Source organism: Phoenix dactylifera, chromosome 4 (genome assembly GCF_051530095.1).
Source record: "Phoenix dactylifera cultivar Ajwa chromosome 4, Ajwa_hap1_PhDact_Kaust_v1.1, whole genome shotgun sequence".
Classification (NCBI taxonomy): Eukaryota; Viridiplantae; Streptophyta; class Magnoliopsida; order Arecales; family Arecaceae; genus Phoenix; species Phoenix dactylifera.
The window spans coordinates 36895759-36915232 of record NC_143193.1 but is presented as its reverse complement, the minus strand read 5'-3'; the positions used below and the strand labels follow the sequence as shown (position 1 = coordinate 36915232).

The following is a 19474-nucleotide window of genomic DNA, read 5'->3' as shown; positions in this document are numbered from 1 at the left end:
ATTTTTAGTTTTTCGGCTTTTGGCTTTTCCTCTTCGGATAATTTTTTTCCTCCGACAATAAACTGAGTCCGGAGACTGGCGGTGCCATGCCGCATAGCGGGACCAGCGCGTTGAATCCTACGCCAGAACGGCCCCGGCAGCGTGAATGTCTCGGGCCGTCGAGGTCTGCTGCTTTGTCATACTAGGGAGTTTCGAAGGGCATGTCATGGGTGCGATCATACCAGCACTAATGCACCGGATCCCATCAGAACTCCGCAGTTAAGCGTGCTTGGGCGAGAGTAGTACTAGGATGGGTGACCCCCTGGGAAGTCCTCGTGTTGCACCCTTTTTATTTTTTGCCCGCTTTTTTATTTTTTGATAATATTTATTTTTAATTTTTCGGCTTTTGGCTTTTCCTCTTCGGATAATTTTTTTCCCCCGAAAATAAACTGAGTCCGGAGACTCGCGGTGCCATGCCGCATAGCGGAACAGCGCGTTGAATCCTACGCCAGAACGGCCCCGGCAGCGCGAATGTCTCGGTCCGTCGAGGTCTGCTGCTTTGTCATAAAAGGGTGTTTCGATGGGCATGTCATGGGTGCGATCATACCAGCACTAATGCACCGGATCCCATCAGAACTCTGCAGTTAAGCGTGCTTGGGCGAGAGTAGTACTAGGATGGGTGACCCCCTGAGAAGTCCTCGTGTTGCACCCTTTTTATTTTTTGCCCGCTTTTTTATTTTTTGATAATATTTATTTTTAATTTTTTGGCTTTTGGCTTTTCCTCTTCGGATAATTTTTTTCCCCCGACAATAAACTGAGTCCGGAGACTGGCGGTGCCATGCCGCATAGCGGGACCAGCGCGTTGAATCCTACGCCAGAACGGCCCCGGCAGCGCGAATGTCTCGGGCGGTCGAGGTCTGCTGCTTTGTCATAAAAGGGAGTTTCGAAGGGCATATCATGGGTGCGATCACACCAGCACTAATGCACCGGATCCCATCAGAACTTCGCAGTTGAGCGTGCTTGGGCGAGAGTAGTACTAGGATGGGTGACCCCCGGGAAGTCCTCGTGTTGCACCCCTTTTATTTTTTGCCCGCTTTTTTATTTTTTGATAATATTTATTTTTAATTTTTCGGCTTTTGGCTTTTCCTCTTCGGATAATTTTTTTCCCTCGAAAATAAACTGAGTCCGGAGACTCGCGGTGCCATGCCGCATAGCGGAATAGCGCGTTGAATCCTACGCCAGAACGGCCCCGGCAGCGCGAATGTCTCGGGCCGTCGAGGTCTGCTGCTTTGTCATAAAAGGGAGTTTCGAAGGGCATATCATGGGTGCGATCATACCAGCACTAATGCACCGGATCCCATCAGAACTCCGCAGTTAAGCGTGCTTGGGCGAGAGTAGTACTAGGATGGGTGACCCCCTGGGAAGTCCTCGTGTTGCACCCCTTTTATTTTTTGCCCGCTTTTTTATTTTTTGATAACATTTATTTTTAATTTTTCGGCTTTTGGCTTTTCCTCTTCGGATAATTTTTTTCCCTCGAAAATAAACTGAGTCCGGAGACTCGCGGTGCCATGCCGCATAGCGGAACAGCGCGTTGAATCCTACGCCAGAACGGCCCCGGCAGCGCGAATGTCTCGGGCCGTCGAGGTCTGCTGCTTTGTCATAAAAGGGTGTTTCGATGGGCATGTCATGGGTGCGATCATACCAGCACTAATGCACCGGATCCCATCAGAACTCCGCAGTTAAGCGTGCTTGGGCGAGAGTAGTACTAGGATGGGCGACCCCCTGGAAAGTCCTCGTGTTGCACCCCTTTTATTTTTTGCCCGCTTTTTTATTTTTTGATAATATTTATTTTTAATTTTTCGGCTTTTGGCTTTTCCTCTTCGGATAATTTTTTTCCCTCGAAAATAAACTGAGTCCGGAGACTGGCGGTGCCATGCCGCATAGCGGAACAGCGCGTTGAATCATACGCCAGAACGGCCCCCGCAGCGCGAATGTCTCGGGCCGTCGAGGTCTGCTGCTTTGTTTTAAAAGGGAGTTTCGAATGGCATGTCTTGGGTGCGATCATACCAGCACTAATGCACCGGATCCCATCAGAACTCCGCAGTTAAGCGTGCTTGGGCGAGAGTAGTACTAGGATGGGTGACCCCCTGGGAAGTCCTTGTCTTGCACCCTTTTTATTTTTTGCCCGCTTTTTTATTTTTTGATAATATTTATTTTTAGTTTTTCGGCTTTTGGCTTTTCCTCTTCGGATAATTTTTTTCCTCCGACAATAAACTGAGTCCGGAGACTGGCGGTGCCATGCCGCATAGCGGGACCAGCGCGTTGAATCCTACGCCAGAACGGCCCCGGCAGCGTGAATGTCTCGGGCCGTCGAGGTCTGCTGCTTTGTCATACTAGGGAGTTTCGAAGGGCATGTCATGGGTGCGATCATACCAGCACTAATGCACCGGATCCCATCAGAACTCCGCAGTTAAGCGTGCTTGGGCGAGAGTAGTACTAGGATGGGTGACCCCCTGGGAAGTCCTCGTGTTGCACCCTTTTTATTTTTTGCCCGCTTTTTTATTTTTTGATAATATTTATTTTTAATTTTTCGGCTTTTGGCTTTTCCTCTTCGGATAATTTTTTTCCCCCGAAAATAAACTGAGTCCGGAGACTCGCGGTGCCATGCCGCATAGCGGAACAGCGCGTTGAATCCTACGCCAGAACGGCCCCGGCAGCGCGAATGTCTCGGGCCGTCGAGGTCTGCTGCTTTGTCATAAAAGGGTGTTTCGATGGGCATGTCATGGGTGCGATCATACCAGCACTAATGCACCGGATCCCATCAGAACTCCGCAGTTAAGCGTGCTTGGGCGAGAGTAGTACTAGGATGGGTGACCCCCTGGGAAGTCCTCGTGTTGCACCCCTTTTATTTTTTGCCCGCTTTTTTATTTTTTGATAATATTTATTTTTAATTTTTCAGCTTTTGGCTTTTCCTCTTCGGATAATTTTTTTCCCTCGAAAATAAACTGAGTCCGGAGACTCGCGGTGCCATGCCGCATAGCGGAATAGCGCGTTGAATCCTACGCCAGAACGGCCCCGGCAGCGCGAATGTCTCGGGCCGTCGAGGTCTGCTGCTTTGTCATAAAAGGGAGTTTCGAAGGGCATATCATGGGTGCGATCATACCAGCACTAATGCACCGGATCCCATCAGAACTCCGCAGTTAAGCGTGCTTGGGCGAGAGTAGTACTAGGATGGGTGACCCCCTGGGAAGTCCTCGTGTTGCACCCCTTTTATTTTTTGCCCGCTTTTTTATTTTTTGATAACATTAATTTTTAATTTTTCGGCTTTTGGCTTTTCCTCTTCGGATAATTTTTTTCCTCCGAAAATAAACTGAGTCCGGAGACTCGCGGTGCCATGCCGCATAGCGGAACAGCGCGTTGAATCCTACGCCAGAACGGCCCCGGCAGCGCGAATGTCTCGGTCCGTCGAGGTCTGCTGCTTTGTCATAAAAGGGTGTTTCGATGGGCATGTCATGGGTGCGATCATACCAGCACTAATGCACCGGATCCCATCAGAACTCTGCAGTTAAGCGTGCTTGGGCGAGAGTAGTACTAGGATGGGTGACCCCCTGAGAAGTCCTCGTGTTGCACCCTTTTTATTTTTTGCCCGCTTTTTTATTTTTTGATAATATTTATTTTTAATTTTTTGGCTTTTGGCTTTTCCTCTTCGGATAATTTTTTTCCCCCGACAATAAACTGAGTCCGGAGACTGGCGGTGCCATGCCGCATAGCGGGACCAGCGCGTTGAATCCTACGCCAGAACGGCCCCGGCAGCGCGAATGTCTCGGGCGGTCGAGGTCTGCTGCTTTGTCATAAAAGGGAGTTTCGAAGGGCATATCATGGGTGCGATCACACCAGCACTAATGCACCGGATCCCATCAGAACTTCGCAGTTAAGCGTGCTTGGGCGAGAGTAGTACTAGGATGGGTGACCCCCGGGAAGTCCTCGTGTTGCACCCCTTTTATTTTTTGCCCGCTTTTTTATTTTTTGATAATATTTATTTTTAATTTTTGGGCTTTTGGCTTTTCCTCTTCGGATAATTTTTTTCCCTCGAAAATAAACTGAGTCCGGAGACTCGCGGTGCCATGCCGCATAGCGGAATAGCGCGTTGAATCCTACGCCAGAACGGCCCCGGCAGCGCGAATGTCTCGGGCCGTCGAGGTCTGCTGCTTTGTCATAAAAGGGAGTTTCGAAGGGCATATCATGGGTGCGATCATACCAGCACTAATGCACCGGATCCCATCAGAACTCCGCAGTTAAGCGTGCTTGGGCGAGAGTAGTACTAGGATGGGTGACCCCCTGGGAAGTCCTCGTGTTGCACCCCTTTTATTTTTTGCCCGCTTTTTTATTTTTTGATAACATTTATTTTTAATTTTTCGGCTTTTGGCTTTTCCTCTTCGGATAATTTTTTTCCCTCGAAAATAAACTGAGTCCGGAGACTCGCGGTGCCATGCCGCATAGCGGAACAGCGCGTTGAATCCTACGCCAGAACGGCCCCGGCAGCGCGAATGTCTCGGGCCGTCGAGGTCTGCTGCTTTGTCATAAAAGGGTGTTTCGATGGGCATGTCATGGGTGCGATCATACCAGCACTAATGCACCGGATCCCATCAGAACTCCGCAGTTAAGCGTGCTTGGGCGAGAGTAGTACTAGGATGGGCGACCCCCTGGGAAGTCCTCGTGTTGCACCCCTTTTATTTTTTGCCCGCTTTTTTATTTTTTGATAATATTTATTTTTAATTTTTCGGCTTTTGGCTTTTCCTCTTCGGATAATTTTTTTCCCTCGAAAATAAACTGAGTCCGGAGACTGGCGGTGCCATGCCGCATAGCGGAACAGCGCGTTGAATCATACGCCAGAACGGCCCCCGCAGCGCGAATGTCTCGGGCCGTCGAGGTCTGCTGCTTTGTTTTAAAAGGGAGTTTCGAATGGCATGTCTTGGGTGCGATCATACCAGCACTAATGCACCGGATCCCATCAGAACTCCGCAGTTAAGCGTGCTTGGGCGAGAGTAGTACTAGGATGGGTGACCCCCTGGGAAGTCCTTGTCTTGCACCCTTTTTATTTTTTGCCCGCTTTTTTATTTTTTGATAATATTTATTTTTAGTTTTTCGGCTTTTGGCTTTTCCTCTTCGGATAATTTTTTTCCTCCGACAATAAACTGAGTCCGGAGACTGGCGGTGCCATGCCGCATAGCGGGACCAGCGCGTTGAATCCTACGCCAGAACGGCCCCGGCAGCGTGAATGTCTCGGGCCGTCGAGGTCTGCTGCTTTGTCATACTAGGGAGTTTCGAAGGGCATGTCATGGGTGCGATCATACCAGCACTAATGCACCGGATCCCATCAGAACTCCGCAGTTAAGCGTGCTTGGGCGAGAGTAGTACTAGGATGGGTGACCCCCTGGGAAGTCCTCGTGTTGCACCCTTTTTATTTTTTGCCCGCTTTTTTATTTTTTGATAATATTTATTTTTAATTTTTCGGCTTTTGGCTTTTCCTCTTCGGATAATTTTTTTCCCCCGAAAATAAACTGAGTCCGGAGACTCGCGGTGCCATGCCGCATAGCGGAACAGCGCGTTGACTCCTACGCCAGAACGGCCCCGGCAGCGCGAATGTCTCGGGCCGTCGAGGTCTGCTGCTTTGTCATAAAAGGGTGTTTCGATGGGCATGTCATGGGTGCGATCATACCAGCACTAATGCACCGGATCCCATCAGAACTCCGCAGTTAAGCGTGCTTGGGCGAGAGTAGTACTAGGATGGGTGACCCCCTGGGAAGTCCTCGTGTTGCACCCCTTTTATTTTTTGCCCGCTTTTTTATTTTTTGATAATATTTATTTTTAATTTTTCGGCTTTTGGCTTTTCCTCTTCGGATAATTTTTTTCCCTCGAAAATAAACTGAGTCCGAAGACTCGCGGTGCCATGCCGCATAGCGGAACAGCGCGTTGAATCCTACGCCAGAACGGCCCCGGCAGCGCGAATGTCTCGGGCCGTCGAGGTCTGCTGCTTTGTCATAAAAGGGAGTTTCGAAGGGCATATCATGGGTGCGATCATACCAGCACTAATGCACCGGATCCCATCAGAACTCCGCAGTTAAGCGTGCTTGGGCGAGAGTAGTACTAGGATGGGTGACCCCCTGGGAAGTCCTCGTGTTGCACCCCTTTTATTTTTTGCCCGCTTTTTTATTTTTTGATAACATTAATTTTTAATTTTTCGGCTTTTGGCTTTTCCTCTTCGGATAATTTTTTTCCCCCGAAAATAAACTGAGTCCGGAGACTCGCGGTGCCATGCCGCATAGCGGAACAGCGCGTTGAATCCTACGCCAGAACGGCCCCGGCAGCGCGAATGTCTCGGTCCGTCGAGGTCTGCTGCTTTGTCATAAAAGGGTGTTTCGATGGGCATGTCATGGGTGCGATCATACCAGCACTAATGCACCGGATCCCATCAGAACTCCGCAGTTAAGCGTGCTTGGGCGAGAGTAGTACTAGGATGGGTGACCCCCTGGGAAGTCCGCGTGTTGCACCCTTTTTATTTTTTGCCCGCTTTTTTATTTTTTGATAATATTTATTTTTAATTTTTCGGCTTTTGGCTTTTCCTCTTCGGATAATTTTTTTCCCCCGAAAATAAACTGAGTCCGGAGACTCGCGGTGCCATGCCGCATAGCGGGACCAGCGCGTTGACTCCTACGCCAGAACGGCCCCGGCAGCGCGAATGTCTCGGGCCGTCGAGGTCTGCTGCTTTGTCATAAAAGGGTGTTTCGATGGGCATGTCATGGGTGCGATCATACCAGCACTAATGCACCGGATCCCATCAGAACTCCGCAGTTAAGCGTGCTTGGGCGAGAGTAGTACTAGGATGGGTGACCCCCTGGGAAGTCCTCGTGTTGCACCCCTTTTATTTTTTGCCCGCTTTTTTATTTTTTGATAATATTTATTTTTAATTTTTCGGCTTTTGGCTTTTCCTCTTCGGATAATTTTTTTCCCTCGAAAATAAACTGAGTCCGGAGACTCGCGGTGCCATGCCGCATAGCGGAATAGCGCGTTGAATCCTACGCCAGAACGGCCCCGGCAGCGCGAATGTCTCGGGCCGTCGAGGTCTGCTGCTTTGTCATAAAAGGGAGTTTCGAAGGGCATATCATGGGTGCGATCATACCAGCACTAATGCACCGGATCCCATCAGAACTCCGCAGTTAAGCGTGCTTGGGCGAGAGTAGTACTAGGATGGGTGACCCCCTGGGAAGTCCTCATGTTGCACCCCTTTTATTTTTTGCCCGCTTTTTTATTTTTTGATAACATTAATTTTTAATTTTTCGGCTTTTGGCTTTTCCTCTTCGGATAATTTTTTTCCCCCGAAAATAAACTGAGTCCGGAGACTCGCGGTGCCATGCCGCATAGCGGAATAGCGCGTTGAATCCTACGCCAGAACGGCCCCGGCAGCGCGAATGTCTCGATCCGTCGAGGTCTGCTGCTTTGTCATAAAAGGGTGTTTCGATGGGCATGTCATGGGTGCGATCATACCAGCACTAATGCACCGGATCCTATCAGAACTCTGCAGTTAAGCGTGCTTGGGCGAGAGTAGTACTAGGATGGGTGACCCCCTGAGAAGTCCTCGTGTTACACCCTTTTTATTTTTTGCCCGCTTTTTTATTTTTTGATAATATTTATTTTTAATTTTTTGGCTTTTGGCTTTTCCTCTTCGGATAATTTTTTTCCCCCGACAATAAACTGAGTCCGGAGACTGGCGGTGCCATGCCGCATAGCGGGACCAGCGCGTTGAATCCTACGCCAGAACGGCCCCGGCAGCGCGAATGTCTCGGGCGGTCGAGGTCTGCTGCTTTGCCATAAAAGGGAGTTTCGAAGGGCATATCATGGGTGCGATCACACCAGCACTAATGCACCGGATCCCATCAGAACTTCGCAGTTAAGCGTGCTTGGGCGAGAGTAGTACTAGGATGGGTGACCCCCGGGAAGTCCTCGTGTTGCACCCCTTTTATTTTTTGCCCGCTTTTTTATTTTTTGATAATATTTATTTTTAATTTTTCGGCTTTTGGCTTTTCCTCTTCGGATAATTTTTTTCCCTCGAAAATAAACCGAGTCCGGAGACTCGCGGTGCCATGCCGCATAGCGGAACAGCGCGTTGAATCCTACGCCAGAACGGCCCCGGCAGCGCGAATGTCTCGGGCCGTCGAGGTCTGCTGCTTTGTCATAAAAGGGTGTTTCGATGGGCATGTCATGGGTGCGATCATACCAGCACTAATGCACCGGATCCCATCAGAACTCCGCAGTTAAGCGTGCTTGGGCGAGAGTAGTACTAGGATAGGTGACCCCCTGGGAAGTCCTCGTGTTGCACCCCTTTTATTTTTTGCCCGCTTTTTTATTTTTTGATAATATTTATTTTTAATTTTTCGGCTTTTGGCTTTTCCTCTTCGGATAATTTTTTTTCCTCGAAAATAAACTGAGTCCGGAGACTGGCGGTGCCATGCCGCATAGCGGAACAGCGCGTTGAATCATACGCCAGAACGGCCCCCGCAGCGCGAATGTCTCGGGCCGTCGAGGTCTGCTGCTTTGTTTTAAAAGGGAGTTTCGAATGGCATGTCTTGGGTGCGATCATACCAGCACTAATGCACCGGATCCCATCAGAACTCCGCAGTTAAGCGTGCTTGGGCGAGAGTAGTACTAGGATGGGTGACCCCCTGGGAAGTCCTTGTGTTGCACCCTTTTTATTTTTTGCCCGCTTTTTTATTTTTTGATAATATTTATTTTTAGTTTTTCGGCTTTTGGCTTTTCCTCTTCGGATAATTTTTTTCCTCCGACAATAAACTGAGTCCGGAGACTGGCGGTGCCATACCGCATAGCGGGACCAGCGCGTTGAATCCTACGCCAGAACGGCCCCGGCAGCGTGAATGTCTCGGGCCGTCGAGGTCTGCTGCTTTGTCATACTAGGGAGTTTCGAAGGGCATGTCATGGGTGCGATCATACCAGCACTAATGCACCGGATCCCATCAGAACTCCGCAGTTAAGCGTGCTTGGGCGAGAGTAGTACTAGGATGGGTGACCCCCTGGGAAGTCCTCGTGTTGCACCCTTTTTATTTTTTGCCCGCTTTTTTATTTTTTGATAATATTTATTTTTAATTTTTCGGCTTTTGGCTTTTCCTCTTCGGATAATTTTTTTCCCCCGAAAATAAACTGAGTCCGGAGACTCGCGGTGCCATGCCGCATAGCGGAATAGCGCGTTGAATCCTACGCCAGAACGGCCCCGGCAGCGCGAATGTCTCGGGCCGTCGAGGTCTGCTGCTTTGTCATAAAAGGGAGTTTCGAAGGGCATATCATGGGTGCGATCATACCAGCACTAATGCACCGGATCCCATCAGAACTCCGCAGTTAAGCGTGCTTGGGCGAGAGTAGTACTAGGATGGGTGACCCCCTGGGAAGTCCTCATGTTGCACCCCTTTTATTTTTTGCCCGCTTTTTTATTTTTTGATAACATTAATTTTTAATTTTTCGGCTTTTGGCTTTTCCTCTTCGGATAATTTTTTTCCCCCGAAAATAAACTGAGTCCGGAGACTCGCGGTGCCATGCCGCATAGCGGAATAGCGCGTTGAATCCTACGCCAGAACGGCCCCGGCAGCGCGAATGTCTCGATCCGTCGAGGTCTGCTGCTTTGTCATAAAAGGGTGTTTCGATGGGCATGTCATGGGTGCGATCATACCAGCACTAATGCACCGGATCCTATCAGAACTCTGCAGTTAAGCGTGCTTGGGCGAGAGTAGTACTAGGATGGGTGACCCCCTGAGAAGTCCTCGTGTTACACCCTTTTTATTTTTTGCCCGCTTTTTTATTTTTTGATAATATTTATTTTTAATTTTTTGGCTTTTGGCTTTTCCTCTTCGGATAATTTTTTTCCCCCGACAATAAACTGAGTCCGGAGACTGGCGGTGCCATGCCGCATAGCGGGACCAGCGCGTTGAATCCTACGCCAGAACGGCCCCGGCAGCGCGAATGTCTCGGGCGGTCGAGGTCTGCTGCTTTGCCATAAAAGGGAGTTTCGAAGGGCATATCATGGGTGCGATCACACCAGCACTAATGCACCGGATCCCATCAGAACTTCGCAGTTAAGCGTGCTTGGGCGAGAGTAGTACTAGGATGGGTGACCCCCGGGAAGTCCTCGTGTTGCACCCCTTTTATTTTTTGCCCGCTTTTTTATTTTTTGATAATATTTATTTTTAATTTTTCGGCTTTTGGCTTTTCCTCTTCGGATAATTTTTTTCCCTCGAAAATAAACCGAGTCCGGAGACTCGCGGTGCCATGCCGCATAGCGGAACAGCGCGTTGAATCCTACGCCAGAACGGCCCCGGCAGCGCGAATGTCTCGGGCCGTCGAGGTCTGCTGCTTTGTCATAAAAGGGTGTTTCGATGGGCATGTCATGGGTGCGATCATACCAGCACTAATGCACCGGATCCCATCAGAACTCCGCAGTTAAGCGTGCTTGGGCGAGAGTAGTACTAGGATGGGTGACCCCCTGGGAAGTCCTCGTGTTGCACCCCTTTTATTTTTTGCCCGCTTTTTTATTTTTTGATAATATTTATTTTTAATTTTTCGGCTTTTGGCTTTTCCTCTTCGGATAATTTTTTTCCCTCGAAAATAAACTGAGTCCGGAGACTGGCGGTGCCATGCCGCATAGCGGAACAGCGCGTTGAATCATACGCCAGAACGGCCCCCGCAGCGCGAATGTCTCGGGCCGTCGAGGTCTGCTGCTTTGTTTTAAAAGGGAGTTTCGAATGGCATGTCTTGGGTGCGATCATACCAGCACTAATGCACCGGATCCCATCAGAACTCCGCAGTTAAGCGTGCTTGGGCGAGAGTAGTACTAGGATGGGTGACCCCCTGGGAAGTCCTTGTGTTGCACCCTTTTTATTTTTTGCCCGCTTTTTTATTTTTTGATAATATTTATTTTTAGTTTTTCGGCTTTTGGCTTTTCCTCTTCGGATAATTTTTTTCCTCCGACAATAAACTGAGTCCGGAGACTGGCGGTGCCATACCGCATAGCGGGACCAGCGCGTTGAATCCTACGCCAGAACGGCCCCGGCAGCGTGAATGTCTCGGGCCGTCGAGGTCTGCTGCTTTGTCATACTAGGGAGTTTCGAAGGGCATGTCATGGGTGCGATCATACCAGCACTAATGCACCGGATCCCATCAGAACTCCGCAGTTAAGCGTGCTTGGGCGAGAGTAGTACTAGGATGGGTGACCCCCTGGGAAGTCCTCGTGTTGCACCCTTTTTATTTTTTGCCCGCTTTTTTATTTTTTGATAATATTTATTTTTAATTTTTCGGCTTTTGGCTTTTCCTCTTCGGATAATTTTTTTCCCCCGAAAATAAACTGAGTCCGGAGACTCGCGGTGCCATGCCGCATAGCGGAACAGCGCGTTGAATCCTACGCCAGAACGGCCCCGGCAGCGCGAATGTCTCGGGCCGTCGAGGTCTGCTACTTTGTCATAAAAGGGTGTTTTGATGGGCATGTCATGGGTGCGATCATACCAGCACTAATGCACCGGATCCCATCAGAACTCCGCAGTTAAGCGTGCTTGGGCGAGAGTAGTACTAGGATGGGTGACCCCCTGGGAAGTCCTCGTGTTGCACCCCTTTTATTTTTTGCCCGCTTTTTTATTTTTTGATAATATTTATTTTTAATTTTTCGGCTTTTGGCTTTTCCTCTTCGGATAATTTTTTTCCCTCGAAAATAAACTGAGTCCGGAGACTCGCGGTGCCATGCCGCATAGCGGAATAGCGCGTTGAATCCTACGCCAGAACGGCCCCGGCAGCGCGAATGTCTCGGGCCGTCGAGGTCTGCTGCTTTGTCATAAAAGGGAGTTTCGAAGGGCATATCATGGGTGCGATCATACCAGCACTAATGCACCGGATCCCATCAGAACTCCGCAGTTAAGCGTGCTTGGGCGAGAGTAGTACTAGGATGGGTGACCCCCTGGGAAGTCCTCATGTTGCACCCCTTTTATTTTTTGCCCGCTTTTTTATTTTTTGATAACATTAATTTTTAATTTTTCGGCTTTTGGCTTTTCCTCTTCGGATAATTTTTTTCCCCCGAAAATAAACTGAGTCCGGAGACTCGCGGTGCCATGCCGCATAGCGGAATAGCGCGTTGAATCCTACGCCAGAACGGCCCCGGCAGCGCGAATGTCTCGGTCCGTCGAGGTCTGCTGCTTTGTCATAAAAGGGTGTTTCGATGGGCATGTCATGGGTGCGATCATACCAGCACTAATGCACCGGATCCCATCAGAACTCTGCAGTTAAGCGTGCTTGGGCGAGAGTAGTACTAGGATGGGTGACCCCCTGAGAAGTCCTCGTGTTGCACCCTTTTTATTTTTTGCCCGCTTTTTTATTTTTTGATAATATTTATTTTTAATTTTTTGGCTTTTGGCTTTTCCTCTTCGGATAATTTTTTTCCCCCGACAATAAACTGAGTCCGGAGACTGGCGGTGCCATGCCGCATAGCGGGACCAGCGCGTTGAATCCTACGCCAGAACGGCCCCGGCAGCGCGAATGTCTCGGGCGGTCGAGGTCTGCTGCTTTGTCATAAAAGTGAGTTTCGAAGGGCATATCATGGGTGCGATCACACCAGCACTAATGCACCGGATCCCATCAGAACTTCGCAGCTAAGCGTGCTTGGGCGAGAGTAGTACTAGGATGGGTGACCCCCGGGAAGTCCTCGTGTTGCACCCCTTTTATTTTTTGCCCGCTTTTTTATTTTTTGATAATATTTATTTTTAATTTTTCGGCTTTTGGCTTTTCCTCTTCGGATAATTTTTTTCCCTCGAAAATAAACTGAGTCCGGAGACTCGCGGTGCCATGCCGCATAGCGGAATAGCGCGTTGAATCCTACGCCAGAACGGCCCCGGCAGCGCGAATGTCTCGGGCCGTCGAGGTCTGCTGCTTTGTCATAAAAGGGAGTTTCGAAGGGCATATCATGGGTGCGATCATACCAGCACTAATGCACCGGATCCCATCAGAACTCCGCAGTTAAGCGTGCTTGGGCGAGAGTAGTACTAGGATGGGTGACCCCCTGGGAAGTCCTCGTGTTGCACCCCTTTTATTTTTTGCCCGCTTTTTTATTTTTTGATAACATTTATTTTTAATTTTTCGGCTTTTGGCTTTTCCTCTTCGGATAATTTTTTTCCCTCGAAAATAAACTGAGTCCGGAGACTCGCGGTGCCATGCCGCATAGCGGAACAGCGCGTTGAATCCTACGCCAGAACGGCCCCGGCAGCGCGAATGTCTCGGGCCGTCGAGGTCTGCTGCTTTGTCATAAAAGGGTGTTTCGATGGGCATGTCATGGGTGCGATCATACCAGCACTAATGCACCGGATCCCATCAGAACTCCGCAGTTAAGCGTGCTTGGGCGAGAGTAGTACTAGGATGGGTGACCCCCTGGGAAGTCCTCGTGTTGCACCCCTTTTATTTTTTGCCCGCTTTTTTATTTTTTGATAATATTTATTTTTAATTTTTCGGCTTTTGGCTTTTCCTCTTCGGATAATTTTTTTCCCTCGAAAATAAACTGAGTCCGGAGACTGGCGGTGCCATGCCGCATAGCGGAACAGCGCGTTGAATCATACGCCAGAACGGCCCCCGCAGCGCGAATGTCTCGGGCCGTCGAGGTCTGCTGCTTTGTTTTAAAAGGGAGTTTCGAATGGCATGTCTTGGGTGCGATCATACCAGCACTAATGCACCGGATCCCATCAGAACTCCGCAGTTAAGCGTGCTTGGGCGAGAGTAGTACTAGGATGGGTGACCCCCTGGGAAGTCCTTGTCTTGCACCCTTTTTATTTTTTGCCCGCTTTTTTATTTTTTGATAATATTTATTTTTAGTTTTTCGGCTTTTGGCTTTTCCTCTTCGGATAATTTTTTTCCTCCGACAATAAACTGAGTCCGGAGACTGGCGGTGCCATGCCGCATAGCGGGACCAGCGCGTTGAATCCTACGCCAGAACGGCCCCGGCAGCGTGAATGTCTCGGGCCGTCGAGGTCTGCTGCTTTGTCATACTAGGGAGTTTCGAAGGGCATGTCATGGGTGCGATCATACCAGCACTAATGCACCGGATCCCATCAGAACTCCGCAGTTAAGCGTGCTTGGGCGAGAGTAGTACTAGGATGGGTGACCCCCTGGGAAGTCCTCGTGTTGCACCCTTTTTATTTTTTGCCCGCTTTTTTATTTTTTGATAATATTTATTTTTAATTTTTCGGCTTTTGGCTTTTCCTCTTCGGATAATTTTTTTCCCCCGAAAATAAACTGAGTCCGGAGACTCGCGGTGCCATGCCGCATAGCGGAACAGCGCGTTGAATCCTACGCCAGAACGGCCCCGGCAGCGCGAATGTCTCGGGCCGTCGAGGTCTGCTGCTTTGTCATAAAAGGGTGTTTCGATGGGCATGTCATGGGTGCGATCATACCAGCACTAATGCACCGGATCCCATCAGAACTCCGCAGTTAAGCGTGCTTGGGCGAGAGTAGTACTAGGATGGGTGACCCCCTGGGAAGTCCTCGTGTTGCACCCCTTTTATTTTTTGCCCGCTTTTTTATTTTTTGATAATATTTATTTTTAATTTTTCGGCTTTTGGCTTTTCCTCTTCGGATAATTTTTTTCCCTCGAAAATAAACTGAGTCCGGAGACTCGCGGTGCCATGCCGCATAGCGGAACAGCGCGTTGAATCCTACGCCAGAACGGCCCCGGCAGCGCGAATGTCTCGGGCCGTCGAGGTCTGCCGCTTTGTCATAAAAGGGAGTTTCGAAGGGCATATCATGGGTGCGATCATACCAGCACTAATGCACCGGATCCCATCAGAACTCCGCAGTTAAGCGTGCTTGGGCGAGAGTAGTACTAGGATGGGTGACCCCCTGGGAAGTCCTCGTGTTGCACCCCTTTTATTTTTTGCCCGCTTTTTTATTTTTTGATAACATTAATTTTTAATTTTTCGGCTTTTGGCTTTTCCTCTTCGGATAATTTTTTTCCCCCGAAAATAAACTGAGTCCGGAGACTCGCGGTGCCATGCCGCATAGCGGAACAGCGCGTTGAATCCTACGCCAGAACGGCCCCGGCAGCGCGAATGTCTCGGTCCGTCGAGGTCTGCTGCTTTGTCATAAAAGGGTGTTTCGATGGGCATGTCATGGGTGCGATCATACCAGCACTAATGCACCGGATCCCATCAGAACTCCGCAGTTAAGCGTGCTTGGGCGAGAGTAGTACTAGGATGGGTGACCCCCTGGGAAGTCCTCGTGTTGCACCCTTTTTATTTTTTGCCCGCTTTTTTATTTTTTGATAATATTTATTTTTAATTTTTCGGCTTTTGGCTTTTCCTCTTCGGATAATTTTTTTCCCTCGAAAATAAACTGAGTCCGGAGACTCGCGGTGCCATGCCGCATAGCGGAATAGCGCGTTGAATCCTACGCCAGAACGGCCCCGGCAGCGCGAATGTCTCGGGCCGTCGAGGTCTGCTGCTTTGTCATAAAAGGGAGTTTCGAAGGGCATATCATGGGTGCGATCATACCAGCACTAATGCACCGGATCCCATCAGAACTCCGCAGTTAAGCGTGCTTGGGCGAGAGTAGTACTAGGATGGGTGACCCCCTGGGAAGTCCTCGTGTTGCACCCCTTTTATTTTTTGCCCGCTTTTTTATTTTTTGATAACATTAATTTTTAATTTTTCGGCTTTTGGCTTTTCCTCTTCGGATAATTTTTTTCCCCCGAAAATAAACTGAGTCCGGAGACTCGCGGTGCCATGCCGCATAGCGGAACAGCGCGTTGAATCCTACGCCAGAACGGCCCCGGCAGCGCGAATGTCTCGGGCCGTCGAGGTCTGCTGCTTTGTCATAAAAGGGTGTTTCGATGGGCATGTCATGGGTGCGATCATACCAGCACTAATGCACCGGATCCCATCAGAACTCTGCAGTTAAGCGTGCTTGGGCGAGAGTAGTACTAGGATGGGTGACCCCCTGAGAAGTCCTCGTGTTGCACCCTTTTTATTTTTTGCCCGCTTTTTTATTTTTTGATAATATTTATTTTTAATTTTTTGGCTTTTGGCTTTTCCTCTTCGGATAATTTTTTTCCCCCGACAATAAACTGAGTCCGGAGACTGGCGGTGCCATGCCGCATAGCGGGACCAGCGCGTTGAATCCTACGCCAGAACGGCCCCGGCAGCGCGAATGTCTCGGGCGGTCGAGGTCTGCTGCTTTGTCATAAAAGTGAGTTTCGAAGGGCATATCATGGGTGCGATCACACCAGCACTAATGCACCGGATCCCATCAGAACTTCGCAGCTAAGCGTGCTTGGGCGAGAGTAGTACTAGGATGGGTGACCCCCGGGAAGTCCTCGTGTTGCACCCCTTTTATTTTTTGCCCGCTTTTTTATTTTTTGATAATATTTATTTTTAATTTTTCGGCTTTTGGCTTTTCCTCTTCGGATAATTTTTTTCCCTCGAAAATAAACTGAGTCCGGAGACTCGCGGTGCCATGCCGCATAGCGGAATAGCGCGTTGAATCCTACGCCAGAACGGCCCCGGCAGCGCGAATGTCTCGGGCCGTCGAGGTCTGCTGCTTTGTCATAAAAGGGAGTTTCGAAGGGCATATCATGGGTGCGATCATACCAGCACTAATGCACCGGATCCCATCAGAACTCCGCAGTTAAGCGTGCTTGGGCGAGAGTAGTACTAGGATGGGTGACCCCCTGGGAAGTCCTCGTGTTGCACCCCTTTTATTTTTTGCCCGCTTTTTTATTTTTTGATAACATTTATTTTTAATTTTTCGGCTTTTGGCTTTTCCTCTTCGGATAATTTTTTTCCCTCGAAAATAAACTGAGTCCGGAGACTCGCGGTGCCATGCCGCATAGCGGAACAGCGCGTTGAATCCTACGCCAGAACGGCCCCGGCAGCGCGAATGTCTCGGGCCGTCGAGGTCTGCTGCTTTGTCATAAAAGGGTGTTTCGATGGGCATGTCATGGGTGCGATCATACCAGCACTAATGCACCGGATCCCATCAGAACTCCGCAGTTAAGCGTGCTTGGGCGAGAGTAGTACTAGGATGGGTGACCCCCTGGGAAGTCCTCGTGTTGCACCCCTTTTATTTTTTGCCCGCTTTTTTATTTTTTGATAATATTTATTTTTAATTTTTCGGCTTTTGGCTTTTCCTCTTCGGATAATTTTTTTCCCTCGAAAATAAACTGAGTCCGGAGACTGGCGGTGCCATGCCGCATAGCGGAACAGCGCGTTGAATCATACGCCAGAACGGCCCCCGCAGCGCGAATGTCTCGGGCCGTCGAGGTCTGCTGCTTTGTTTTAAAAGGGAGTTTCGAATGGCATGTCTTGGGTGCGATCATACCAGCACTAATGCACCGGATCCCATCAGAACTCCGCAGTTAAGCGTGCTTGGGCGAGAGTAGTACTAGGATGGGTGACCCCCTGGGAAGTCCTTGTCTTGCACCCTTTTTATTTTTTGCCCGCTTTTTTATTTTTTGATAATATTTATTTTTAGTTTTTCGGCTTTTGGCTTTTCCTCTTCGGATAATTTTTTTCCTCCGACAATAAACTGAGTCCGGAGACTGGCGGTGCCATGCCGCATAGCGGGACCAGCGCGTTGAATCCTACGCCAGAACGGCCCCGGCAGCGTGAATGTCTCGGGCCGTCGAGGTCTGCTGCTTTGTCATACTAGGGAGTTTCGAAGGGCATGTCATGGGTGCGATCATACCAGCACTAATGCACCGGATCCCATCAGAACTCCGCAGTTAAGCGTGCTTGGGCGAGAGTAGTACTAGGATGGGTGACCCCCTGGGAAGTCCTCGTGTTGCACCCTTTTTATTTTTTGCCCGCTTTTTTATTTTTTGATAATATTTATTTTTAATTTTTCGGCTTTTGGCTTTTCCTCTTCGGATAATTTTTTTCCCCCGAAAATAAACTGAGTCCGGAGACTCGCGGTGCCATGCCGCATAGCGGAACAGCGCGTTGAATCCTACGCCAGAACGGCCCCGGCAGCGCGAATGTCTCGGGCCGTCGAGGTCTGCTGCTTTGTCATAAAAGGGTGTTTCGATGGGCATGTCATGGGTGCGATCATACCAGCACTAATGCACCGGATCCCATCAGAACTCCGCAGTTAAGCGTGCTTGGGCGAGAGTAGTACTAGGATGGGTGACCCCCTGGGAAGTCCTCGTGTTGCACCCCTTTTATTTTTTGCCCGCTTTTTTATTTTTTGATAATATTTATTTTTAATTTTTCGGCTTTTGGCTTTTCCTCTTCGGATAATTTTTTTCCCTCGAAAATAAACTGAGTCCGGAGACTCGCGGTGCCATGCCGCATAGCGGAACAGCGCGTTGAATCCTACGCCAGAACGGCCCCGGCAGCGCGAATGTCTCGGGCCGTCGAGGTCTGCCGCTTTGTCATAAAAGGGAGTTTCGAAGGGCATATCATGGGTGCGATCATACCAGCACTAATGCACCGGATCCCATCAGAACTCCGCAGTTAAGCGTGCTTGGGCGAGAGTAGTACTAGGATGGGTGACCCCCTGGGAAGTCCTCGTGTTGCACCCCTTTTATTTTTTGCCCGCTTTTTTATTTTTTGATAACATTAATTTTTAATTTTTCGGCTTTTGGCTTTTCCTCTTCGGATAATTTTTTTCCCCCGAAAATAAACTGAGTCCGGAGACTCGCGGTGCCATGCCGCATAGCGGAACAGCGCGTTGAATCCTACGCCAGAACGGCCCCGGCAGCGCGAATGTCTCGGTCCGTCGAGGTCTGCTGCTTTGTCATAAAAGGGTGTTTCGATGGGCATGTCATGGGTGCGATCATACCAGCACTAATGCACCGGATCCCATCAGAACTCCGCAGTTAAGCGTGCTTGGGCGAGAGTAGTACTAGGATGGGTGACCCCCTGGGAAGTCCTCGTGTTGCACCCTTTTTATTTTTTGCCCGCTTTTTTATTTTTTGATAATATTTATTTTTAATTTTTCGGCTTTTGGCTTTTCCTCTTCGGATAATTTTTTTCCCTCGAAAATAAACTGAGTCCGGAGACTCGCGGTGCCATGCCGCATAGCGGAATAGCGCGTTGAATCCTACGCCAGAACGGCCCCGGCAGCGCGAATGTCTCGGGCCGTCGAGGTCTGCTGCTTTGTCATAAAAGGGAGTTTCGAAGGGCATATCATGGGTGCGATCATACCAGCACTAATGCACCGGATCCCATCAGAACTCCGCAGTTAAGCGTGCTTGGGCGAGAGTAGTACTAGGATGGGTGACCCCCTGGGAAGTCCTCGTGTTGCACCCCTTTTATTTTTTGCCCGCTTTTTTATTTTTTGATAACATTAATTTTTAATTTTTCGGCTTTTGGCTTTTCCTCTTCGGATAATTTTTTTCCCCCGAAAATAAACTGAGTCCGGAGACTCGCGGTGCCATGCCGCATAGCGGAACAGCGCGTTGAATCCTACG

At 49.4% G+C, this 19474-nt stretch overlaps 52 non-coding genes and 1 pseudogene across 52 annotated transcripts; all 53 read left to right on the top strand.

Moving 5' to 3' along the window:
- The first annotated feature begins 207 nt into the window (after nucleotides 1-207).
- On the top strand, nucleotides 208-326 carry LOC149761756 (5S ribosomal RNA). The gene has a single exon (XR_016412158.1). It is a non-coding gene; the product is annotated as a 5S ribosomal RNA (ribosomal RNA).
- A 246-nt stretch (nucleotides 327-572) lies between these two features.
- LOC149761755 (5S ribosomal RNA) lies at nucleotides 573-691 on the top strand. Its single transcript, XR_016402550.1, has one exon. It is a non-coding gene; the product is annotated as a 5S ribosomal RNA (ribosomal RNA).
- Nucleotides 692-938: 247 nt separating this feature from the next.
- On the top strand, nucleotides 939-1056 carry LOC149761754 (5S ribosomal RNA; annotated as a pseudogene).
- A 246-nt stretch (nucleotides 1057-1302) lies between these two features.
- Nucleotides 1303-1421, top strand: LOC149761753 (5S ribosomal RNA). Its single transcript, XR_016410080.1, has one exon. It is a non-coding gene; the product is annotated as a 5S ribosomal RNA (ribosomal RNA).
- A 246-nt stretch (nucleotides 1422-1667) lies between these two features.
- Nucleotides 1668-1786, top strand: LOC149761752 (5S ribosomal RNA). Its single transcript, XR_016404039.1, has one exon. It is a non-coding gene; the product is annotated as a 5S ribosomal RNA (ribosomal RNA).
- Nucleotides 1787-2032: 246 nt separating this feature from the next.
- On the top strand, nucleotides 2033-2151 carry LOC149761751 (5S ribosomal RNA). The gene has a single exon (XR_016403962.1). It is a non-coding gene; the product is annotated as a 5S ribosomal RNA (ribosomal RNA).
- A 247-nt stretch (nucleotides 2152-2398) lies between these two features.
- LOC149761750 (5S ribosomal RNA) lies at nucleotides 2399-2517 on the top strand. Its single transcript, XR_016412157.1, has one exon. It is a non-coding gene; the product is annotated as a 5S ribosomal RNA (ribosomal RNA).
- Nucleotides 2518-2763: 246 nt separating this feature from the next.
- LOC149761749 (5S ribosomal RNA) lies at nucleotides 2764-2882 on the top strand. The gene has a single exon (XR_016410078.1). It is a non-coding gene; the product is annotated as a 5S ribosomal RNA (ribosomal RNA).
- Nucleotides 2883-3128: 246 nt separating this feature from the next.
- On the top strand, nucleotides 3129-3247 carry LOC149761748 (5S ribosomal RNA). The gene has a single exon (XR_016410077.1). It is a non-coding gene; the product is annotated as a 5S ribosomal RNA (ribosomal RNA).
- A 246-nt stretch (nucleotides 3248-3493) lies between these two features.
- On the top strand, nucleotides 3494-3612 carry LOC149761747 (5S ribosomal RNA). The gene has a single exon (XR_016402549.1). It is a non-coding gene; the product is annotated as a 5S ribosomal RNA (ribosomal RNA).
- A 247-nt stretch (nucleotides 3613-3859) lies between these two features.
- On the top strand, nucleotides 3860-3977 carry LOC149761746 (5S ribosomal RNA). The gene has a single exon (XR_016408334.1). It is a non-coding gene; the product is annotated as a 5S ribosomal RNA (ribosomal RNA).
- A 246-nt stretch (nucleotides 3978-4223) lies between these two features.
- LOC149761745 (5S ribosomal RNA) lies at nucleotides 4224-4342 on the top strand. The gene has a single exon (XR_016410076.1). It is a non-coding gene; the product is annotated as a 5S ribosomal RNA (ribosomal RNA).
- Nucleotides 4343-4588: 246 nt separating this feature from the next.
- LOC149761744 (5S ribosomal RNA) lies at nucleotides 4589-4707 on the top strand. The gene has a single exon (XR_016413043.1). It is a non-coding gene; the product is annotated as a 5S ribosomal RNA (ribosomal RNA).
- A 246-nt stretch (nucleotides 4708-4953) lies between these two features.
- On the top strand, nucleotides 4954-5072 carry LOC149761743 (5S ribosomal RNA). Its single transcript, XR_016403961.1, has one exon. It is a non-coding gene; the product is annotated as a 5S ribosomal RNA (ribosomal RNA).
- A 247-nt stretch (nucleotides 5073-5319) lies between these two features.
- On the top strand, nucleotides 5320-5438 carry LOC149761742 (5S ribosomal RNA). The gene has a single exon (XR_016412156.1). It is a non-coding gene; the product is annotated as a 5S ribosomal RNA (ribosomal RNA).
- Nucleotides 5439-5684: 246 nt separating this feature from the next.
- LOC149761741 (5S ribosomal RNA) lies at nucleotides 5685-5803 on the top strand. Its single transcript, XR_016410075.1, has one exon. It is a non-coding gene; the product is annotated as a 5S ribosomal RNA (ribosomal RNA).
- A 246-nt stretch (nucleotides 5804-6049) lies between these two features.
- LOC149761740 (5S ribosomal RNA) lies at nucleotides 6050-6168 on the top strand. The gene has a single exon (XR_016410074.1). It is a non-coding gene; the product is annotated as a 5S ribosomal RNA (ribosomal RNA).
- Nucleotides 6169-6414: 246 nt separating this feature from the next.
- Nucleotides 6415-6533, top strand: LOC149761739 (5S ribosomal RNA). Its single transcript, XR_016412786.1, has one exon. It is a non-coding gene; the product is annotated as a 5S ribosomal RNA (ribosomal RNA).
- Nucleotides 6534-6780: 247 nt separating this feature from the next.
- On the top strand, nucleotides 6781-6899 carry LOC149761738 (5S ribosomal RNA). Its single transcript, XR_016410073.1, has one exon. It is a non-coding gene; the product is annotated as a 5S ribosomal RNA (ribosomal RNA).
- A 246-nt stretch (nucleotides 6900-7145) lies between these two features.
- On the top strand, nucleotides 7146-7264 carry LOC149761737 (5S ribosomal RNA). The gene has a single exon (XR_016403985.1). It is a non-coding gene; the product is annotated as a 5S ribosomal RNA (ribosomal RNA).
- Nucleotides 7265-7510: 246 nt separating this feature from the next.
- Nucleotides 7511-7629, top strand: LOC149761736 (5S ribosomal RNA). Its single transcript, XR_016408641.1, has one exon. It is a non-coding gene; the product is annotated as a 5S ribosomal RNA (ribosomal RNA).
- A 247-nt stretch (nucleotides 7630-7876) lies between these two features.
- On the top strand, nucleotides 7877-7994 carry LOC149761735 (5S ribosomal RNA). Its single transcript, XR_016408333.1, has one exon. It is a non-coding gene; the product is annotated as a 5S ribosomal RNA (ribosomal RNA).
- A 246-nt stretch (nucleotides 7995-8240) lies between these two features.
- Nucleotides 8241-8359, top strand: LOC149761734 (5S ribosomal RNA). The gene has a single exon (XR_016403518.1). It is a non-coding gene; the product is annotated as a 5S ribosomal RNA (ribosomal RNA).
- Nucleotides 8360-8605: 246 nt separating this feature from the next.
- LOC149761733 (5S ribosomal RNA) lies at nucleotides 8606-8724 on the top strand. Its single transcript, XR_016400906.1, has one exon. It is a non-coding gene; the product is annotated as a 5S ribosomal RNA (ribosomal RNA).
- A 247-nt stretch (nucleotides 8725-8971) lies between these two features.
- Nucleotides 8972-9090, top strand: LOC149761732 (5S ribosomal RNA). The gene has a single exon (XR_016412155.1). It is a non-coding gene; the product is annotated as a 5S ribosomal RNA (ribosomal RNA).
- Nucleotides 9091-9336: 246 nt separating this feature from the next.
- LOC149761731 (5S ribosomal RNA) lies at nucleotides 9337-9455 on the top strand. Its single transcript, XR_016403984.1, has one exon. It is a non-coding gene; the product is annotated as a 5S ribosomal RNA (ribosomal RNA).
- A 246-nt stretch (nucleotides 9456-9701) lies between these two features.
- LOC149761730 (5S ribosomal RNA) lies at nucleotides 9702-9820 on the top strand. Its single transcript, XR_016408640.1, has one exon. It is a non-coding gene; the product is annotated as a 5S ribosomal RNA (ribosomal RNA).
- A 247-nt stretch (nucleotides 9821-10067) lies between these two features.
- LOC149761729 (5S ribosomal RNA) lies at nucleotides 10068-10185 on the top strand. The gene has a single exon (XR_016408332.1). It is a non-coding gene; the product is annotated as a 5S ribosomal RNA (ribosomal RNA).
- Nucleotides 10186-10431: 246 nt separating this feature from the next.
- Nucleotides 10432-10550, top strand: LOC149761728 (5S ribosomal RNA). The gene has a single exon (XR_016410072.1). It is a non-coding gene; the product is annotated as a 5S ribosomal RNA (ribosomal RNA).
- Nucleotides 10551-10796: 246 nt separating this feature from the next.
- Nucleotides 10797-10915, top strand: LOC149761727 (5S ribosomal RNA). Its single transcript, XR_016400905.1, has one exon. It is a non-coding gene; the product is annotated as a 5S ribosomal RNA (ribosomal RNA).
- A 247-nt stretch (nucleotides 10916-11162) lies between these two features.
- On the top strand, nucleotides 11163-11281 carry LOC149761726 (5S ribosomal RNA). The gene has a single exon (XR_016412154.1). It is a non-coding gene; the product is annotated as a 5S ribosomal RNA (ribosomal RNA).
- A 246-nt stretch (nucleotides 11282-11527) lies between these two features.
- LOC149761725 (5S ribosomal RNA) lies at nucleotides 11528-11646 on the top strand. The gene has a single exon (XR_016410071.1). It is a non-coding gene; the product is annotated as a 5S ribosomal RNA (ribosomal RNA).
- Nucleotides 11647-11892: 246 nt separating this feature from the next.
- LOC149761724 (5S ribosomal RNA) lies at nucleotides 11893-12011 on the top strand. Its single transcript, XR_016403983.1, has one exon. It is a non-coding gene; the product is annotated as a 5S ribosomal RNA (ribosomal RNA).
- Nucleotides 12012-12257: 246 nt separating this feature from the next.
- LOC149761723 (5S ribosomal RNA) lies at nucleotides 12258-12376 on the top strand. Its single transcript, XR_016402547.1, has one exon. It is a non-coding gene; the product is annotated as a 5S ribosomal RNA (ribosomal RNA).
- A 247-nt stretch (nucleotides 12377-12623) lies between these two features.
- Nucleotides 12624-12741, top strand: LOC149761722 (5S ribosomal RNA). The gene has a single exon (XR_016408637.1). It is a non-coding gene; the product is annotated as a 5S ribosomal RNA (ribosomal RNA).
- A 246-nt stretch (nucleotides 12742-12987) lies between these two features.
- On the top strand, nucleotides 12988-13106 carry LOC149761721 (5S ribosomal RNA). Its single transcript, XR_016410070.1, has one exon. It is a non-coding gene; the product is annotated as a 5S ribosomal RNA (ribosomal RNA).
- Nucleotides 13107-13352: 246 nt separating this feature from the next.
- LOC149761720 (5S ribosomal RNA) lies at nucleotides 13353-13471 on the top strand. Its single transcript, XR_016410069.1, has one exon. It is a non-coding gene; the product is annotated as a 5S ribosomal RNA (ribosomal RNA).
- A 246-nt stretch (nucleotides 13472-13717) lies between these two features.
- Nucleotides 13718-13836, top strand: LOC149761719 (5S ribosomal RNA). The gene has a single exon (XR_016403958.1). It is a non-coding gene; the product is annotated as a 5S ribosomal RNA (ribosomal RNA).
- A 247-nt stretch (nucleotides 13837-14083) lies between these two features.
- LOC149761718 (5S ribosomal RNA) lies at nucleotides 14084-14202 on the top strand. Its single transcript, XR_016412153.1, has one exon. It is a non-coding gene; the product is annotated as a 5S ribosomal RNA (ribosomal RNA).
- Nucleotides 14203-14448: 246 nt separating this feature from the next.
- LOC149761717 (5S ribosomal RNA) lies at nucleotides 14449-14567 on the top strand. Its single transcript, XR_016410067.1, has one exon. It is a non-coding gene; the product is annotated as a 5S ribosomal RNA (ribosomal RNA).
- Nucleotides 14568-14813: 246 nt separating this feature from the next.
- Nucleotides 14814-14932, top strand: LOC149761716 (5S ribosomal RNA). The gene has a single exon (XR_016410066.1). It is a non-coding gene; the product is annotated as a 5S ribosomal RNA (ribosomal RNA).
- A 246-nt stretch (nucleotides 14933-15178) lies between these two features.
- On the top strand, nucleotides 15179-15297 carry LOC149761715 (5S ribosomal RNA). The gene has a single exon (XR_016412152.1). It is a non-coding gene; the product is annotated as a 5S ribosomal RNA (ribosomal RNA).
- A 246-nt stretch (nucleotides 15298-15543) lies between these two features.
- LOC149761714 (5S ribosomal RNA) lies at nucleotides 15544-15662 on the top strand. Its single transcript, XR_016410065.1, has one exon. It is a non-coding gene; the product is annotated as a 5S ribosomal RNA (ribosomal RNA).
- Nucleotides 15663-15908: 246 nt separating this feature from the next.
- LOC149761713 (5S ribosomal RNA) lies at nucleotides 15909-16027 on the top strand. Its single transcript, XR_016402546.1, has one exon. It is a non-coding gene; the product is annotated as a 5S ribosomal RNA (ribosomal RNA).
- A 247-nt stretch (nucleotides 16028-16274) lies between these two features.
- LOC149761712 (5S ribosomal RNA) lies at nucleotides 16275-16392 on the top strand. The gene has a single exon (XR_016408636.1). It is a non-coding gene; the product is annotated as a 5S ribosomal RNA (ribosomal RNA).
- Nucleotides 16393-16638: 246 nt separating this feature from the next.
- LOC149761711 (5S ribosomal RNA) lies at nucleotides 16639-16757 on the top strand. The gene has a single exon (XR_016410064.1). It is a non-coding gene; the product is annotated as a 5S ribosomal RNA (ribosomal RNA).
- Nucleotides 16758-17003: 246 nt separating this feature from the next.
- On the top strand, nucleotides 17004-17122 carry LOC149761710 (5S ribosomal RNA). The gene has a single exon (XR_016410063.1). It is a non-coding gene; the product is annotated as a 5S ribosomal RNA (ribosomal RNA).
- A 246-nt stretch (nucleotides 17123-17368) lies between these two features.
- Nucleotides 17369-17487, top strand: LOC149761709 (5S ribosomal RNA). The gene has a single exon (XR_016403957.1). It is a non-coding gene; the product is annotated as a 5S ribosomal RNA (ribosomal RNA).
- A 247-nt stretch (nucleotides 17488-17734) lies between these two features.
- Nucleotides 17735-17853, top strand: LOC149761708 (5S ribosomal RNA). The gene has a single exon (XR_016412151.1). It is a non-coding gene; the product is annotated as a 5S ribosomal RNA (ribosomal RNA).
- A 246-nt stretch (nucleotides 17854-18099) lies between these two features.
- On the top strand, nucleotides 18100-18218 carry LOC149761707 (5S ribosomal RNA). The gene has a single exon (XR_016410062.1). It is a non-coding gene; the product is annotated as a 5S ribosomal RNA (ribosomal RNA).
- A 246-nt stretch (nucleotides 18219-18464) lies between these two features.
- On the top strand, nucleotides 18465-18583 carry LOC149761706 (5S ribosomal RNA). The gene has a single exon (XR_016410061.1). It is a non-coding gene; the product is annotated as a 5S ribosomal RNA (ribosomal RNA).
- A 246-nt stretch (nucleotides 18584-18829) lies between these two features.
- On the top strand, nucleotides 18830-18948 carry LOC149761705 (5S ribosomal RNA). The gene has a single exon (XR_016412149.1). It is a non-coding gene; the product is annotated as a 5S ribosomal RNA (ribosomal RNA).
- A 246-nt stretch (nucleotides 18949-19194) lies between these two features.
- Nucleotides 19195-19313, top strand: LOC149761704 (5S ribosomal RNA). Its single transcript, XR_016410060.1, has one exon. It is a non-coding gene; the product is annotated as a 5S ribosomal RNA (ribosomal RNA).
- The last annotated feature ends 161 nt before the right edge of the window (nucleotides 19314-19474 follow it).